Source organism: Equus quagga, chromosome 5 (genome assembly GCF_021613505.1).
Source record: "Equus quagga isolate Etosha38 chromosome 5, UCLA_HA_Equagga_1.0, whole genome shotgun sequence".
Lineage (NCBI taxonomy): Eukaryota > Metazoa > Chordata > Mammalia > Perissodactyla > Equidae > Equus > Equus quagga.
In genome coordinates, this window is record NC_060271.1 from 59,000,101 (window position 1) to 59,009,969 (window position 9,869).

Here is a 9,869-nt window from a genome sequence, read left to right on the forward strand (position 1 = left end):
TTTGAGATTTATTCCAATCCCAGGAGGGTTCTTCGTAGCTGTATTTATTGATTCTTGATGGTAAACTAGCTGTCCTGCAGTTTAAGTTATATTACAAATGAAACTATACCAATCTCCTCTTGTTTTCCACCAAACCTCCATTGTTTCTGAGCATGACTATTAGGTTTGAACTTCCCAGTATTCTGTTTCTAATAAAGCTTGTTTCTTTCAAAAGAGCTTTGGAGCAGTGTTTGAAAGCCTGCCTCTCCCCCTGGGCAAAATATCTGAGCCAAGGCTCCAGAGCTTAGGATGGGGACAGTGGTACATTTTTCTCTGAGTGTTTTCACACCTGTTTGTGTTTCACACACCTGCATGGCACACCTGTTTTCAGAGATGAGTGGTGAGTGACAGCCTCTCTTCTTCTCGTTTGCCTCTCCCAGGGTGGAAACTCCACCCTACTAATGAACTGAGGCAGGGGTAATTAAGGGCCCAATATTTTCAGCACGTTGTGCCTAAGATAGAGCCTCTGCTTCATGAGTAGGGATGGGACATAAGAAGAGAGTCCCTCAGTTTGCCCAGAATTTAATCTCTGAAGCACGTAGGAAGTGTGACAAGAAATGCTGACATCCTGGCCCTCTTTGGAAGATACCACAGTCCTCTCCTGGGATAAGGGGAGAGAGGGCACTCTGTTTTCTTGGCTGTACCCACCTGGAGTGGATTTTCCATCACACTGGGTAGGGAGGAGGTGGAGAAGGAGTGGGCAATAGTTCAAATGTCACAGACTCTGCTGTTCTTATTAAGTGTTAATAGATTTCTTGAATAAATGTTTTTTCATTTGCTTTATGCCCTTAGAACAACTTCCAGAGACAATTATTAATTTTTAAAGATAATAATCACCACGTTCACTGGGTAGTGGGTCAGCAGAGCTTCTCACATTGTTGTTCCAGAAGTGGAACTCCCTAGTACTGTGTAATTCTATTAGGAGGCTCAGTACATCTGGTTGTCTATTGGGGTGTCATTGTCTAGTCTCTAGTCTCTGTACTTTCCGTGGTTTCAGTTACCCACGGTCAACCATGGTCCAAAAATATTAAATGGAAAATTCTAGAAATAAACAACTCATAAGTTTTCAATTGCATGCCATTCTGAGTAGCATGATGAAATCTTGTGCTGTCCCACTCCGTCCTGCCCAGGACGTGAATCATCCCTTTGTCCATCATATCCACAATGTATATGCCACCCACCCATTAGTTATTTAGTAGCCCTCTTGGTTATCAGATCAACTGCTGCAGTTTTACAATGCTTGTGTTCAAGTGACCCTTGTTTTACTTAATAATGGCCCCAAAGCGCAAGAGTAGATATGCTGGCAATTTGCCAAAGAGAAGCCATAAAGTGCTTCCTTTAAGTGAAAAGGTGAAAGTTCTTGACTTTCCTTGATAAAGTTAAGTTCATAAAGTTCTTTCCTTAATAAGGAAAGAAAAACTCATATGCTGAGCTTGCTGAGATCTACAGTAACTTTTATTACAGTATGTTGTTATAACTTCTATCTTATTATTAGTTATTGTTAATCTGTTACTGTGCCTAATTTGTAAATTGAACTTTATCATAGGTAGGTATGTACAGGAAAAGACACCGTATATGTAGGGTTCAGTACTATCCATGGTTTCAGCCATCCACTGGGGGTCCTGGAACATATCCCCCATGGATAAGGGGGACCTACTGTAGCTTCTTTCTTCTTTGATTGGAAATGACATAGAAAGTTACAGGGTCTTGGGTATTGGAGAGGACAGGAGCATTCTTTTTAAGAGAGAGATGGACCTGACCATAAGTGTAAATGACCAGTGTACAATCTTATTCTTAGAGATGTGGATCTTAGAGATGCACAATCAACACAGTGAGCCAATCTATCACCCCTAAAATTTTCCTCAGGCTCCTTTATAATCTCTACTTTTTGCCTCTCCTCACCACTTCCCCATGCAAGCACTGATTTGCTTTCTGTCACAATAAATTGGTTTGTATTTTTTTGAGTTTTATGTAAATGAAATCATACAAATACAGTGGGTACTCTTTTTTGCCTGATTTCTTTCACTCAGAATAATATTTTGAGACATATCCATGTTGTTGAATGTATCAGTAGTTCATTCTTTTTTATTGCTTAGTAATTTTTTGTTGTGTGGGTATACCACAATTTTTTATCCATTCACCTGTTGATGGATATTTGGGTTGCTTCCAGTTTTTGTCTGTTAATAATAAAACTTCTATGAATATTTCTGTAGAAATATCTATATAGACATATACTTTCCTTTTATTGCTGAGTAATACCTAGGAGTAGAATGCTGAATCGTATCCTAGGTATATATATATATATTTTATTAATGTTATGATAGATTACAACCTTGTGAGATTTCAGTTGTACATTTTTGTTAGTCATGTTGTGGGTACACCACATCCCCCTCTGTGCCCTCCCCCCACCCCCCCTTTTCCCTGGTAACCACCGATCAGATCTCCTTATCAATATACTAACTTCCACCTATGAGTGGAGTCATATAGAGTTCGTCTTTCTCTGACTGGCTTGTTTCGCTTAACATAATACCCTCGAGGTCCATCCACGTTGTTGTGAATGGGCCAATTTTGTCTTTTTTTATGGCTGAGTCGTATTCCATTGTGTATATATACCACATCTTCTTTATCCAATCATCAGTTTCTGGGCATGTAGGCCTAGGTATATATTTTTAAGGACCGACACATGCTATGTGAAATTGGGTACTCACTATTCTATCACACTGAGCAGAGTGCATTTATTCAAGCAACATTTGTTAAAGAGTCTAATGGGACTTGGCTGAAGGATGGAGACTTGGGAGATGCCTCATGATGCAGTCTCCAATCACTATCTGTACATAATTTGGAGACCTTTATCTGTACATATATTGTACACTTCTATCCCATTGCAACTCTGTATCCTTATGTGGAGTTGAAGAAGGGTGACTGCTTTAAAACTATACACTGGCTTTGCAAAATAGAGCAGCATCTTTATCTTGACATATATTAATAATACACCCTGTTGAATCATGTTGCATCCTGATGGATCATGGTGGATCTTGATGAATTCTGCTGGATCTTAACATCTTTGATGAGCTATAATGGACCCTGACAGACCCACACACAGCATGATGAGCCTCTTCACAGAGTGACCTTCTCTCCCTTTATTGCTGTCCCATGGAAAAAATGGGGAAATAATCCCCCTACTGCCTTTCCTTCTCCCTGTTTTCTCTCTTTCTCCAAGCAATGTCTTCTTTTGGCATCTTGCTACTGCTGTATTCCATCCTTGATTAAATGAGAGTGTAATAGATGGAGGGGAACTAACATTTCTGAACACTGACCTTGGGCCAGGCACGGTACTGCGTGTGTTACTTACTTTTTCTTATTCAAGCCTAATAAAAACCTAAAGAAGTGGGGATTGTTTTCTCAATTTTGTAAAGGGACAGCATTGAGTAGCACTTAAGAGCAAAGACCCTCTGGAGCCAGGCTGCCTGGGTTTAAATATCAGTCTTGTCCCTTCTTGGTTCTTTGCATCTTTCAAATAAGTTACCAGATCTCGAGTGTGTCTCCATTTCCTCATTGCTATTTTTACCTTTATTGAGATACAATTCATTTACCATAAAATTCACTTGTTTAAAGTGTACAATTCAGGCTGGCCTGGTGGCATAGTGGTTAAGTTTCCATGCTTTGCTTCGGCTGCCTGGGGTTCGCAGGTTCAGATCCCAGGCATGGACCCAGCACTGCTTGTCAAGCCACACTGTGGTGGCATCCCACATAAAATAGAGGAAAATTGGCACAGATGTTAGCTCAGTGATAATCTTCCTCAAGCAAAAAGAGGAAGATTGGCAACAGATGTTAGCTCAGGGCCAGTTGTCCTCACAAAACAATAAATAAATAAAAAGTGTACAATTCAATGGCTTTTAGAATATTCACAGAGTTATGCAACCATCGTCATAATCAATTTTAGAATATTTTCATCTTCCCAACAAGTCACTATTATCTCTTAGTCGTCATCTCCCAAACTCTGATCCTGTCCAGCCCTAGGCTACCACTAGTCTACTTCCTATCTCTGTAGATTTGCATATTTTTGCTATTTCAAATAAATAGAATCATACAGTAAGTGATCCTTTGTACTAGCTTCTTTGACTTGACATAATGTTTTCAAGATTCATGGTATTCCTTTTTGTTGCTAAAAAGTATTTCATTGTATGGATATATCACATTTTATCTATCCATTGATCAGTTGATGGACATTTGGGTTATTTCTGCTCTTTGGCTATACGAAAAATGCTGCTATGATCATTCATGTACGAGCTGTCAAATGAACATAAATTCTAATTATTTGGGGCTATCTACCTAGGAGTGAAATTTCTGGGTAATATGTAACTCTATGTTCAGCCTTTTGGGGAACTGCCGTACTATTTTCTAATCTGCTGTACCAATTTACATTCTTACTAGCAGTGTCAGAGTTTTCCAATTTCACCACATCCTTGCCAGCACCTGTTAATTTCTTTTCTTTTTTTTATTTATAGCCATTCTTGTGGGTATGATGTGGTATCTTATTGTGGTTTTGATTTGCATTTCCCTTACGACTAGTGATATTGCACATCTTTTCATGCGCTTATTGGGCATTTGTCTATCTTCTTTGGAGAAATATCTACTCAGATCCATTATTTATTTGCCCATTATTTAATAATTTGTCATTTTATTATTGAGTTATAAGGGTTCTTTATATATTCTGGATATAGGTCCCTTGTCAGATATGATTTGCAAATTTTTTCTCCTGTTCTGTGATTTGCTTTGTCAGTTTCTTGATGGTGTCTTTGAAGAACAAAAGTTTTGAATTTTGCTACTGTCAAAATTATCTTTTTTTTTTTTTTTTTGCTGTTGGTTGTGCTTTTGGTGTCATATCTAAAAGACCATTGCCTACTCCAAGATCACAAAGATTTTTTTCCCATGTGTTTTTCTAAGAGTTTTATAGTTTTAACTCTCATATTGAGGTATTTGATCCATTTTGAACTAATTTTTATATATTGTATGAGGTAGGGGGAGAACTTTATTCTTCATAGCCAATTGTCCTAGTACCATTTGTTTAACAGACTAGCCTTTCCTCTGTTGAATTGCTTTAGCACCCTTGCCAAAAGTCAGTTGACTGTAAATGTGAGGGCTGATGTCTAGACTCTCAGTTCTATTTCATTGTTCTATGTGTCTACCCCTGTTCTAGTATCACACTGTCTTGACTACTATTATCTTTGTAGTAAATTGAAATTAGGAATTGTGAGTCCTCCAACTTTGTTCTTTATTTTCAAGATTGCATTGGTGGGGGCCAGCCCCGTGGCAGAGTGGTTAAGTTTGTATGCTCCACTTCAGTGGCCTGGGGTTCACTGGTTTGGATCCTGAGTGTGGACCTACCCACTGCTCATCAAGCCCTGCTGTGTTGGTACCCCACAAAGAAGAACTAGAATGATCTACAACTAGGATATACAGCTACGTACTGGGGCTTTGGAGAGGGAAAAAAAAAGAGGAAGATTGGCAACAGATGTTAGCTCAGGGCCAATCTTCCTTACCAAAAACCAGAGATAGCATTAAAAATGTTATATATAAAAAAAAGATTGCATTGGTTTTTCTGGGTCCCTTGAATTTCCAAGTGAACTTTGGGATCATCTTATTAAATTCTTCAAGGAATCTGGGTAGAATTTTGTTAAGAAATGTGTTGAATCTGTAGATAAATCCAGGGAATATTACCATCTAAAAAATTAAGTCTTTTGATCCATGAACATGGGATGTCTTTCCAATTACTTGGGTATTCTTTAATTTCTTTAATAATGTTTTCTAGTTTTCAGAATATGACCTTTGCACTTTTTTTTTGTTAAATGCATTCCTATTTTACTCTTTTTTTTTTTTTTTGAGGAAGATTAGCCTTGAGCTAACATCTGCTGCCAATCCTCCTCTTTTTGCTGAGGAAGACTGGCCCTGAGCTAACACCCGTACCCATCTTCCTCTACTTTATATGTGGGACGCCTGCCACAGCATGGCTTGCCAAGCGGTGCCATGTCCACACCCGGGATCCGAACCAGTGAACCCCGGGCCTCCAAAGCGGAACATGTGAACTTAACTGCTGCACTACTGGTCTGGCACCTATTTTAGTCTTTTTGTACTACTGTAAGAGGAACTTTTTTCTTAATTTCATTTCCTGTTTGTTCATTCGCATTGCATAGAAATACAGTCAATTTTTATATATTGACCTTGTATCCTGAAACATTGCTGAATGCTTTTGTTAGTTCTTATAGATTTTTACTGAATTCCCTAGAGTTTTTTACACACAAGATCATGTCATCTGTCTACAGAGACTTCTTTCTTCCTTTCCAATCTGGATGCCTTTTATTTATGTTTTTGCCTATCTGTGCTGGCTAGAAGCTCCAGTACCATGTTGGGTAGAAGCGGTAAGACTGGACATTTTTTTCTTATTTCTGATCTTAGCAGAGAAATCTTTAGAGTTTCACCAGTAAGTATAATGTTAGGTGTAGATTTTTTTGTAGATGCCCTTTATCAGGTTGAGGAAGTTTCCTTCCAGTCCTGGTTTTTGAGTGTTTTTATTGTCAAGGATATTGAATTTTGTCAAATGATATTGGGATGATCATGTGGTTTTTGTCCTTATTCTGTTGATAGAATGTATTATATTAATTTTTTTCTGATGTAAAGCCATCCTTGCATTCCTGGGGTTAACTCTACTTGGTCATAGTTCATAATTCTTTTTATATATTGTTGGATTTGGTTTGGTGGTATTTTGTTGAAGATTTTTATATGTATACTCACAAGAGATATCGGTGCACAGATTTTTTTCTTTTTATGTCTTTGTATGGCTTTGATATCAGGATAACACAGGCCTCATAGACTGACTTGGGATGTGTTAACTTCTCTCCTATTTTTGAAAGAAATTATAAATAAATGGTATTAATTCATCCTTAAATGTTGATGGAATTCACCAGTGATGTAAGTTATGCCTGGATGTTTGTTTGGGAGTAATTTTAAAATTACCAATTCAATGTCTTTACTTATTATAGATATATTCAGATTTTCTATTTCTTCTTGAGTCAGCTTTGGTAGTTTGTGTCATTCAAGGAATGTGTTCATTTCATCAAAGTTGTTTGATTTGTTGGCATGCATTTGTGCACAGTATTTCTTTTAATTCTTTTTGTTTCTCTAAGGTCATTAGTAATATCTCTTCTTTCATTATTGATTTTAGTAATTTGAGTTTTATCTCTTTTTTTTCTTGGTCTGTCTAGCTAAAGGTATATCAATTTTGTTGATCATTTCAAAGAACCAACTTTTATTTTCATTGATTTTTCTCTGTTGTTTTTCTACAACTTACCTCCTTAATTTCTGTTCTCATCTTTATTATTTCCTTCCTTCTTCTTGCTTTGGGTGTGTCTCCTGTCTGCAACATATAGCTGGACTTTTTTAAAAAATGCAGACTGATAATCTCAGCCTTATGATTGGATTGTTTAATCCATTCATATTTAATGTTTTTATTGATATAGCTGGATTATTTCCTGCTGTTTTTATTTTTGTTTTCTTATGTCTGGTGTTTTCTTTGTTCTTTTATTGCTTTCTTCTGCATTAAGTTAATATTTTCTAGTACATTATTTTAATTCCTGTAATGATTTTTTCACTATATCTTTTTGAGTTATTTTCTTACTGGTTTAGCACTCACCAATGTAGCTTAAGTTATCAGAATCTACTTCAGATCTATACTAACTTAACTCCAGTGAGATATTGAATAGAGATATTCTATTCTATAGATATATCTATTCTGTTCTATTCTATCTGCTCTATTCTGCAGATATAGTGATATAGAATTGTTACTCCTATATAGCTGTAGTCTTCCTTCCCCTCATACAGGAATATATATTACAAACCCAACACTGCAACACTTCATTTTTATAATTATTGTCTTATGTAATTTTATATCTGTTAAATAAGCTAACTGAAGAAAGGAGAGCAAGTACATTTCTATAGCATTTGTCATGTTAACCTTTTAATCTGCCATTTCTAGATCACTTTATTTCTTCCTGTGGATTTGAGTTACTGATGTCATTTTCTTAGTCCAATACAGCTTTGTTCCTATGCACCTTATTTTTGCTGCTTTGGCAAATACGTTACATTTTTACGTGGTATAGGGCTAATGATGCAATAATATGCATACTATTTTATACAAGAGCTTTTTAAATAAGTTAATAGAAGACAGGAGAAGAAATATGCATTTATATTGTCTTTAATAGTATGTATTTACTGGCACTTTATGGGCACTCTATGTAGATTTGAATTACTGTATTTATTGTTTTCAGCTTGAAGAACTGCTTTAGTAGTTTTTTGTAGGGCAGTTATTCTAGCAATGAATTCTCTGCTTTTGTTTATCTGAGAATGTCTTTATTTTGCCTTCATTTTTGAAAGATAGTTTTGCTGGATATAAGATTCTTGTTGACAGTTTGTTTCTTCAAGTAATTTGAATATGCTAACTCACTGCCTCCTGTCCTCCATCATATATGATGAGAAGTCAGCTGTTTATCTTATTGGGGTTTCCATGTATGTGACAAGTCATTTTCTCTTGCTGCTTTCAAGATTTTCCCTTTGTCTTTTGTTTTTAGTATTTTTACACTGGCATGTTTGTGTATGGATCTCTGCATTTATCTTGTTGGAATTGGTTAATCTTCTTGGATGTGTAGACACTTTTCTGCTCCTTTCTTTCTCCCCTCTCTTTCTGTTACTCCCATTAAGTGTATGTTGATGTATTTAATGGTGTCCTTTATTTCTCAGAGTCTCTATTTATTTTTGTTCATTATTTGTTCTCTCTGTCCTTTGGACTGCATGATCTCGATCGATCTATTTTAAAGTTTGCTGATTCTTTCTCCTGCAAGTTCATATCTATAGTTGAGCCCATATAGTAAATCTTTCATGTCAGTTACTGTATTTTTTATTTGGTTCTTTTTTGTAACTTCTGTCTCTTTATTGATATTCTTTATTTCATGAAACATTGTCGTAATCTCTTTTTATCTCTTTAAGCGTGGTTTCCTTTAGTACTTTGAATATATTTATAGTGATAGCTTTGAAGTCTTTGTCTGTTAAATCCATTCTGGGCCCTCTCCTAGGCAGTTTCCATTGGCTGGTTTGTTCTCCCTGTGTATGGGTCACTTTTCTGTTTCTTTGCATGTAGGAACTGAGAGGAACAGCTGCTTAAGATGTAGGACATTCTACAGTGTCCTGTTACTTCTTCCAAAACCTGAAGCCAGGAGAACTTTTGATCTCATTTTAAGTCTTCCATCTGCAGGATTATGTGAAGAAAAGGGATTTTTATCATATTTCTCCTTCTTGGTATTGGTTCCCTCCTTTGTGTGCTTCTCTCCTTGCAGTACAATTGGATGAGTCTGGGACTGCCTCATTGTGGAGCCCCTCATGGTGGGCCTCTGCTCTAGGAAAAGAACCTTCTTTTTCTAGGTGTGGGCTTCCTCCAACACTTCTCTTTCTTTGCTATTTCCTATAGCATTGCTCCTGAAATATTTTTGCTCCATGGCACACAGACAACATATATTTTTCTAGGACCCTGGGGTAAATGAAAAAAGCCACTTGCAGCTAGAGGTAAACTGCTCGGGGATTCTGGCCTCCCTAGGCCCTGTCAGGGAACTGTCTCCAGTACCCCATTTGAGCAGCTCTGCTCTAGGCCAGGATAAAATTTTGTGTGTAAGGGAAAGGAACAAGGAGGCTGTTCAGCCTGTTTTAGGTGCAGGTCTTGGACTAGGAGTCCAGAATATATCATTTAAGCCTATAAGCACCTAGATTCACTCCCCACCCTTCAG